The 10,393-nt window shown below is 34.9% G+C and overlaps 1 protein-coding gene across 4 annotated transcripts in view; it reads left to right on the plus strand.

Annotated features, from left to right (window-relative positions):
- Nucleotides 1-10,393, plus strand: part of LOC110296910 (regenerating islet-derived protein 3-beta) — a 122,028-nt gene that overhangs the window by 101,365 nt on the left and 10,270 nt on the right. The window contains exon 1 of one of the 4 annotated variants that reach the window (XM_029478855.1): nt 7,936-8,020. The exons of the other annotated variants lie outside the window; for them this stretch is intronic. The gene's annotated coding sequence lies outside the window, so the exon portion shown is untranslated. Of the gene's footprint in view, nt 1-7,935; nt 8,021-10,393 lie in introns of those variants that run through there. 4 annotated transcript variants of the gene reach the window in all.

Raw genomic sequence — 10,393 nt, forward strand, 5'->3', positions numbered from 1 at the left:
TCCTCTCCTCTCCTCTCCTCTCCTCTCCTCTCCTCTCTCTTTTGTGTGTGTATGATCTTTTTTCTGCCGTGTCTCTCATGCTTTTCACATCTGCTCTTTTCTTCTTCTTCAAGTCATTCTATTCTATCTTTAATCTTGTAGATATTTACTTTATATTCAGCCAACCTAGAAGCATCATGACAATGTGCATTCTTGGTGTCCATTACATTAATCACATCTGTAAAGTTCCCTTTGTCATTTAACCCCATGATACAATGCAGGTAGCTAGAGCACATACTTTTGAGGAAGTAAGACAAGGATGTCTTTGAATTTCCATATTTTCCCCACACTATCAATGTCTCATCCTGTCTTCACTGAACTGATTAACTGAAGACAGGAAGTATGAATACGTGTGGCTCAATATATACAAGTTAATGTGTCTTTCTCCAAACATATTGTTGCATACTATGGATGTAATTGATATGAGGGATCTGGCTTTGATCCTTTCATGAGTATCATATTACATGCTGTCACATTACCTTTAATTGTAAATATTCCCAATGTCATAGCACGTCTGGCTCTGAGAAGGCTGACTTGGATTTCAAAGAATGAAGATCCTATGTATTTATTCGTTTCTTCTGATCCATATACATGTTATTTCCATTCATTTTCCACCACTAAAACTCTGTCAATGAACAGCCTTCAACATAATTAATTTTAGATGCAAATAATCACATTTGTGGATTAAATATTGGGAAGGAAAATTCGAGGGCAAAAGGAGCACACATTTTTAATTTTGATAAATATAATCAAATTGCCCTTACAGAAGATTAAGTATGACACCAATTTTTCTGCCCTCATTTCATGTATAAGAATTCTATTTCCCAGAAATTTTTCTCACACAGCTTGTAATTAGACCTCTAGACCTTTCCCAGTCTGACAGACTCAGCATAGTTTTATGTGAATTAATAGACTGTTTTCTAATACTACAGGTTTATAGTAAAATGGAGCAGAAAAACAGAATATTTCTATATGCTTTAACATGACTTAATTTGCTATAGTTATATATTATGAAATTTATGATATAAATATTATGATAACTTGACCAGAATTTTATATGTTCAAAAGGATATATCTCATTTACCATTGCCCATATGTTCACACTCCCTGCAATGTTATCTTGCTGAGTTGCTAGTTTCTTTAAATTGATTTTAAGAAAATAATTATATAATGGGTGAATGTTGACTATAAATTATAATGTATGTTTCCCGCCTTGCCTTAGGAGCTTTTGTATTTTTCAAGTTATTTTTTACTTGATTTTTAAAAAACATATTATTATTTTTTTTGCTGTTTCATGTGTGAATTCTGCATTATTCTCAAAGACCCTTGACTACATGCATGAATTATGAATCCAATTTCTAATTTTCACCACACCATCTTATCAGCAAAAAAAATGGCTGAGGTTTCTCACCTTCAATGGAGGCTCCATATCCTGTATGGATCTGTTTGAAGAATAAGATGTAAGATCCTTTTGCCAGTGTATTCTCTGGCCAGTGTATCCACAAATACAATATCTAAAAGGATGAAAGGAGCAAACAAAATGTGAGTGACTGTGAGATACAGAACCATGAGATTCAAGTTCAGCAAGCATTGAGTTCCTGAAGCGAGGTTACATTCCCTTACATTTTATGGGTATGTCCATCACAGGGGTGTTCCTTGGGTCACATATGAGTCTCTGTATTCATGGACTCAGGTGAAATCTCCTGTTTTCTGTTTGATTTTTCAGTCATCTATAAGCAGCTGCAAAAAATATAAAAGGAAAAATTATTTTAAAAGTGAATTTGAGATACACATATATTTCAAATCTTAATAGTATAATGCTAATATCAATGTTTACGAACCAGTGTACATTGAAACAGGAAAAAAAGAAAGACTAGTTGAAAATAAGTAGCAGATGTCAAAAAAAGGGGGAGAATAAAAATTGGAATAGGTAAGAATGGAGATTAATCCTGGGGGTTTATGTTATATTAGAGTGAGAGGATGAAAAGGAGAATTTATTATCATAAATTAGTGCATGGGAGAAAAGCTTAGAATTATGACTTCCAGGTCTTTCTGCTAAGATCTCACTCATGATGCTCAGACTGGCCAAGGACTTGTGCATGAATAGGAGCTGTGGTCATGGACATATACCTATATTGAATATCATCATTAAAATTAGGATTTTGAGCTTTCCATTTTTAAGTTGAACTCTTGTTTTCAAACTTGGACCAGACTCCTATAAAGGACATTTTTCTAGACCTTAAGCCTGAGTTTTTTCTGAATGTGAACATTAGACCAGGACACAAACCTAAGTATCTTTCAATATATTGATTTAGTAAAAAGAAAAAAATCAAATCTTGTTGTATAAAACAGAGATGAAAAAAAAAAGCATGGTCTCATTGGCCAGGAGATCAGATCCATGGTTTTCACTTTACTTTCTATTCTCCAATTCCAATGATATATTTTCTCAAGTCCTGTAGCAGTCTACCTGTTGACATCCCCTATTCTGTGTGGCCCTATTGCCATGGGTCTATACAGTTCTTGGTTATACTCATCTTTGCTCCTTATCTTGGACCCTCTTAGTCACCCTTTCTCTCTAGCCCATACTTATCTACCAAGACGTAGGGGACCTCTAGAGGCTACACATAGCAGGTTCTCAGAAGCAGGCAACCCACAGCCATCTCATTCTCATTCTCTAGAAGACACAACAGAAACCGAGGAATTGAACATCTACCTTAAAAAACAAAAGACCAGATATCAGTACTTAGGGCTACAAAAAAAAATCTAAAACAAGATGCCTAGATAGCAGTGTAAAAATACAATCAATAACATCAATGTCATAACTCCACTAGTGCCTGTCAACCCTATTAGAGTAGGCCCTGAGAGATGCAACACAAATGAAGCACGCAACCAGGACTTCAAAATAGCTATTATGAACATGCTGATGGACTTAAAGAACATATAAACAAATCCATGAATGAAATCGGGAAGGACATACAAAGAAAACAATAAAAAATATGTTCAAGATATAAAAGTGGAAGGAAATTCACTAAAGAAAACCCAAACTTAGGTAAAATTGGAAAGAAAAAAAATACAAAGAATCAATAAAACAAGTAGATGGTCATTTGATAAAATAAGATTGACAAACCCTTTGCCAAATTAACTAAAAGGCAGAGAGCAAATTCAACCTAACAAAATTAGAAACTAAAATGGAAATGATAACAACAGATACAAAGGAAATCCAGAGAATCCTAAGAAAAAACTTTAAAAACCTGTACTCTAAAAAATAGAAAATCTAAAAGAAATGGATAATTTTTCTTGCTGTGTCGATCCACCAAAGTTAAAGAAGGACCAGATAAACAATCGAAAGAGACCTAGATACCTTAGTGAAATAGAAGTGGTTAATTTTAAATCCCTCTCCCATAAAAGTAGGGGCTACATGGTTTTAAGTATTAGCACCAATACTCCTTCAATTACTCCACAATATGGGAACAGAAGTAATAATATCTATACTCAATTCTTTTTATGAGGCCATAGTTACTCAAACCATATAAATAACTAACAAAGAAATTACTACAGACCAATTTTCCTTATAAAAACAAGTTGTAAAAGTCTTAATAAAATACTGGCAAACTGAATCCAATAACACAAAAAAGACAATTTACCATGACTAAATAGTCTTTTCCCAGACTTGCAGGGATAGTTCAACATATAGAAATCAATAAATATAATGTACAACAGAACTACTATAAACCTACATTATTGATTTGTTATATGCAGAAAAGGCATTTGATACAAATCCAACACCACTTCATGATAAAGGTTCTGGATAGAATAAGATTACTAGGAATCTACCTCAAAATAATAGTGGAAATTTATAGCAAGCTCACAGGCAATATCAACCAAAGCAGAAAATAATTCAAAGCAATTCCACTAAGTTCAGGAAAAGGACAAAGTTGTCCACTCTCCATACCTATTAATATTGTATTTGAAGTCTTAGCTAGAGTAGTAAGAAAACTGAAGGAGATGAAGGGTATGCAAATTGGAAAGAAATAGATTAAAATATGTATATTTACAGATGCTATGACAGTATACATAAGTTATGATATAATTTCACCAAGAAACTCCTATAGCTGGTTATTACTTTCAAGAAATGTAGCAGGATACAAAATTAGTACACAAAAATCAGTAGCCTTCCTATAAACAAATCACTAACTGAGAAATACTTTTTTTTCCCCTGAGACAGGGTTTCTCTGTATAGCCCTGGCTGTCCTGGAACTCACTTTGTAGACCAGGCTGGCCTCAAACTCAGAAATCTGCCTGCCTCTGCCTCCCAAGTGCTCGGATTAAAGGCGTGCACCACCACGCCCAGCTGAGAAATACTTTTTACAAGAGCTTTAAAATATTTTGGTATAGTTCTAACCAAGCATGTGGAAGGCTTGTATGATAACAACAACAAAAATAAAAAAACTTAAAGCATTGAAAAAAGAGGTTTTAGATATTAGAAGACGGAATGAATTCACATGCTTGGTCATGAATTGGTAAGGCTAACATAGTAAGAATGGTCATCTTGCCAAAAGAAATCAACAGACTCAATGTAATCCTTATCAAAATTCCAACATAATTCTCCACAGAACATGAAAGGACTATATTTAGTTTCATATGGAAATAAGAAAAAAAACCAGAATAGCTTAAAACTTCCTTAATAATAAAAGAACTGCTGGTAGTTCAATTATATTATAGAGCTATTGTAATAAAAACAGCAAAATATTGGCATAAATAATAAATAAATAAATCCCTCACATTGAACAATGGAATAAAACCGAAGAAAAATCATAAATTTATGCACCTATGAGATGTGATTTTTTTTTATAAGGAAACTAGATGTATACACTGGAACAAAAGATAGAATCTTCAACAACTAGTGGTGGTCATCCTTTGTGCCTATATCCAGAAGAATGCAAATACTTAAAAGCCTGCACAAAATTTAACTCCAAATGAGTCAAAGACCTCAACATAAAACCAGGCATATTGCACCTTATGGAAGAGAAAGGGGGAATGGCTTTGACATCATTGGCACACAAAATAAGACTTTTTGAACAAAACTGACTCACAGTCACTAAGAAAAATATTAATAAATGGCGCCTCTTGAAAATGAAAAGGTTCTGTATGTCAAAAGACACCATCATTTGGACAATGTGGCTGGTTAACAATGAGATAAGATTTTACTGTATACATCTGACAAATGGCTAATATTTACACTGTTTGAAAAACTAAAAAATAAAAAAAAAGACATCAGGGAAACAAACAACCCAATTTTAAAAATAGGGTTCAGAATTCTCAAAAGATGAGACACAGATGATAAGAAAGACATAAATAATTTTCAACACCCATAATCATCAGCGAAATGCAAATCAAAAGTACATTGAGATTTCATCTTAACACCAGTCTGAATGGCCAAAATAAATAAAACAAATGACAGCTCATGCTAGCAAGGATGCCGGTATAGGAAAACCTCCTCAATTGCTGGTGGGAGTAGGAACTGCTACAACCACTGTACAAGTCTGTGTGATTGATCTTCAGGAAGCTGGGAAGGGATGTACCTCAAGAACCCACTATGCCACACTGGGGCTCATAGCTACAAAACCCTTCATCCTATTACAGAGTCCCTTGCTTGTCCATGTACTCTATTGCTCTATTGACAAAAGCTAAAAATTACAAACAACCTAAATGTTAATGGTTGAATGAAAAAAGATAATATTGTAAATTTCTACAATGGAATATTACTCAGCCATTCAAGATTAAAATAAAATAATGAAATTTGCAAGTAAATAGGTGAGCTTGAAAAATAATGCCAACTGAGTTAACTCAAGTGCACAAAGAGAAATATAATACATAGGTGCTCATCTGTGGATATCAACTTTTAAACCTTTGATAAGCGAGTTGCAATCCATATATCCACAGTAGTTATGTGGAGATTAAGAGACTTAGAATGGGGACATAGAATTAATAGCTATGGATAGATAGTGGTGGGTGGGTGGAAATTGGATAATCAAATGGAGAGGTACAGGAAAGCAAGGGGCGAGAGACAAAGTAGGAGGATAGTCAGATGAAACTAAGGGGCATTTGAGGGTTAGAATTGAAAACTAATATCTTACATTTTCTGAAAAAATATATACATATATGTAGGGAATCTAAATAAAATCACTGAACAACAGAGGGAGCAGAACCTCAAACAGCCATTTCTTGTCACCAACATTTCCAGTATCAGGAATATGATCGAGTTGTTGGCTAAAGGGGCCCATAGGAACCATGAAGTAATCCAGGCTATAAAGGTTATTGATTGCTCTTCAAAAAACCCACAAGAGCCTGTATTACTTAATCCAACACTTACACAATTTACTGAATATAAAAAAGTTAAACTAGTGCCTACCTAGAGCCCCAAGCCTATGGACTAGTGTTCATTGTACTCTGAAGTACTCTCCATGTTATCAAAGGGGGAAGACAAACACCAACCTAACTACAAACTCTTCAATCTATAAGATGACCTGCTTTCATGATGTACTAATGCAGTAGTGTTCCAAAGCTTGTGAGAGTAACCTACCAATAACTGACTAGATTTAAGGCCACTCCATGAGATTGAAGCCATACTTGCTACTGCTTAGGCAGCTGAGAATCTGAGACTAGACAAGCTAGGGACCTAGGAGAAAACCAAATACTTCGGCTAAAGGAATGTTAACAATAAAATGACTCCTAATGATGTTCTGCTCTACTTTATAGATCAGTGCCATACTCAGTCATCATCAGGGGAGCTTTCCTTGCATTCTATGGAAACAACAGAGAACCAGAGCCAGACAACGTACAGAGAGTGAGATATATTGGAACAAATAGCCCTAAATGGGATGACTCTGTAGAATTCCCCCCCTCAGGGTTCAGAGAATTTTGTGAAAGAGGAGGTGGAAAGAGCATTGGAACAAATAGCCCTAAATGGGATGACTCTGTAGAATTCCCCCCCTCAGGGTTCAGAGAATTTTGTGAAAGAGGAGGTGGAAAGAGCATAAGGCTGAGTGAATGGAATACACAAAGGAAAGATCATCCACAGTATTTTCTATGCACCTATGAATGCACAGAGACTGAGGCAGCACACAGAGGGCCTGCATGGGTTTTTGCTAGATGAGATCCCATAGCTGTGACAAGAAGGGAACACAAGCCCCTAACCCAGAGGGTAACACCAATTGATAACAACTTGAAAATGAAACATTAGAAATGAATTTTCTCCTATAGGGTCTCTCTTGAGATTAAAAACCACTCATAAGGTCAGGCTTCATGCTTAGCAGTCGATGGCCAACACAAAGTAAGCTCAGTGTCCTGGTTGCAGGTGATTTGTTTGACAATGCTTTGTCACAGTTAATTATTCGTTAGTTTATTTTGATTACTCGGGTCCTTTGCGCATACATTATGTATTCTTTGTGTTTTTATGGGACTCCTGTATGTATGGATGTGTGTCTTTGGGGACTCCTGTATGTATGGATGTGTGTCTTTGCATCCTTGTTTCTTGAGCTTTTTCTTCGGCTCCTTTGCTTCTGTTTGTTTTGTCCTGTTGCAGTTCTCTTGTCTTTGTTTATCTTACCTTATTTTATTATTATTTGTTTAGATGTCTATTTTCTGCTGAAAGACAGAAAGCATATGGATATGTATGGGAGAGGATGTGGAAAGGGTCATGGAGTAGCAAAGAGAGGGGAAGCCATAATCAGAATATATCTTACGAAAAAGGGTATTCTCAATAAAACAAAAATAGAAAACAAATCTATTTTCAGTAAAAATTATGGGCTCCTATTGTGTTATTTATTATTCTTTTTTATCTTTATTTCCCTTGAATGCATCTGAAGATACAAGCGGGGCTTAGTGACACAGGCTTATAACTCCTGATATTGAGCCCACAAAGGCAGGAGGATCACAGACTTTTATTCAGCCTGAGAACTGAGTGAAACTCTTCTCAAAGGTAAATAGTAACATGAAGACCCTGGTATTTATCTGAATATGTCAGTGCTTGTCTGGCATGTGTGAGTCCCGGTCCAACTCATGAAGGATGACAATATTCAATACCTATAACTTAAATTGTTCATTGTAAAATAATTTATAATAAAAAGAAAAGAAGTATGGTCAAGGAAGCCATTTACGTTTTTTTTCATTTTTTATTAGATATTTTCTTTATATACATTTCAAATTTCAAATGCTCCTGAAAGTTCCCTATACCTTCCCCCAGCCCTGCTCCTCTACCTACCCACTCCCGCTTCTTGGCCCTGGCATTCCCCTGTACTGGGGCAGACAGGTAGATCAATGGAATAGAATTGAAGACCCAGAAATGAATCCACACACCTATGGTCACTTGATCTTTGACAAGGGAGCTAAAACCATCCAGTGGAAAAAAAGACAGCATTTTCAACAAATGGTGCTGGCACAACTGGTTGTTAACATGTAGAAGAATGCGAATTTATCCATTCCTGTCTCCTTGTACAAAGCTCAAGTCTAAGTGGATCAAAGACCTCCACATAAAACCAGAGACACTGAAATTAGTTGAGGAGAAAGTGGGGAAAAGCCTTGAAGATATGGGCACAGGGGAAAAATTCCTAAACATAACAGCTATGTATGTTTTTTATCTCCTACCAAAAGTTACATTTTCAAAAGTACAGAGTTAGGCTGACTTGAGGAAGCTGTTTGAGTAAACATGAAGATTATGAGACTGAAACACAACCTTTGGTTTTCCCGAGTTATCAGCATTTAATATTATATAGGGCTTCCCCTAAAATAAAAATTAACAATGTGCAACACGATTATAAAATATGTAATTATAGTTGTTTTCCTAGCATTACAACTAACATGATACAATATGGAACCAGTCCAGGTTCAATGTGTGAGTTAGAAATCAATTGGAGTTGGCACAATTTTCTGATAAGGACTTTATTGGCTCCAATAATGGCACAGGTCATGAGAAAGGCACAGTTAAAGAATGCCTGTGACTGGCCCAATTCCAGTAATCAATGTCAACATCCCAGTTCTTTACTAACTTTGCTTATTGGTTTCAGAGATTTAAAGTCTATCACTTAATTTATTTAACATAGAACATATAGCCTGATTATCTTACAATGATATGAGAAGTCTAAAGTAACACCCTGGACATAAGGTTACTGTGTATCAAAGCAGGGTGATTTTATTGGCCCAGGTTCAATAAAAACCAGCTCAAGGCTATTTTTGACGTGAGGCCTTATACAACATCTTCCAGTAACTTTCCACATATGCCATGCTTGGAACAAGAATACTGGGCTCTTGATAAAGGGATCATTTCCCACTCATATTTTAAATGTAGTAACATGAAGCTATCCACATATTATATGACACAGGAGAAAAGACAGATAAAATGTACAAAAGGGATAACTTAACTTTTGACAGAGGAGACATTAAAACCTAGTTTTGGTTATTGCAAGAACAAAGATTCCTATCTTGCCAAGAAATGAACTGTAAATATCCCAAGGCCAATTCAGTAACCATAGAAATTGAACAACTTTTCATGTCTAGCTAGTCAGCAGTGAAACCAAGGTGCTACACTGCAGTTAGAGACATTATACCCCAAAGTTTTATTACAAGTATTGTATAACTTCAATTAAAGACAAAATTTAATGGAGGTTTTCTTTAAGTGTGGTTATATTTTTGAGACTAATTATGACTAAGATTAATGAGCTCTCACAGAGGGGCGTGAGCATAAATGTCAGGGGAAGTATCAACTGTGCATATTGTTTTGTGTATATTTATACATTTTTTTATATATTTAAATTATTAAATGATTCAATATGTTAAATGTTACTCATGTAATTTTTTAATTATCATAGTGATAAATATGATATTTATCATAGGAAAGCTCTATTTGTTATCATTGAGTACGAGCTTGTAGAGTAAATTAGAATATTTTCTTAGAAACATTTTAAACATATAGTAAAGTAAAAAACAAGTATAAATGCTGTCATGCCTACTTTTTGGATTACTAATTTTTAAATTTTAGGCTATTTGTTTTGTTTCTCTATTCTCAGCCCAACTCTGTCTCTTTTGTCTTGAACTGTTTGAAAGCCAAATATATCCTTTTTACCTTAAGTCTCTTAAGTGCAAGATATTTGAAAATAAGTATTAAATAGTATTTTAATTATAAACATCCATAGTACAAAAAATTGTCTCTCTATATATCCATATATCCTTATATATCTCATATATTCAAATATATATATATTTGAGATCCTTCTCATTTTTAGACTTCACACAACCTCTCTCTCTCTCTCTCTCTCTTTCTCTCTCTCTCTCTCTCTTTCTCTCTCTCTCTCTCTCT

The sequence above is a fragment of the Mus caroli genome, chromosome 6 (assembly GCF_900094665.2).
Source record: "Mus caroli chromosome 6, CAROLI_EIJ_v1.1, whole genome shotgun sequence".
In the NCBI taxonomy this organism is placed as follows: domain Eukaryota; kingdom Metazoa; phylum Chordata; class Mammalia; order Rodentia; family Muridae; genus Mus; species Mus caroli.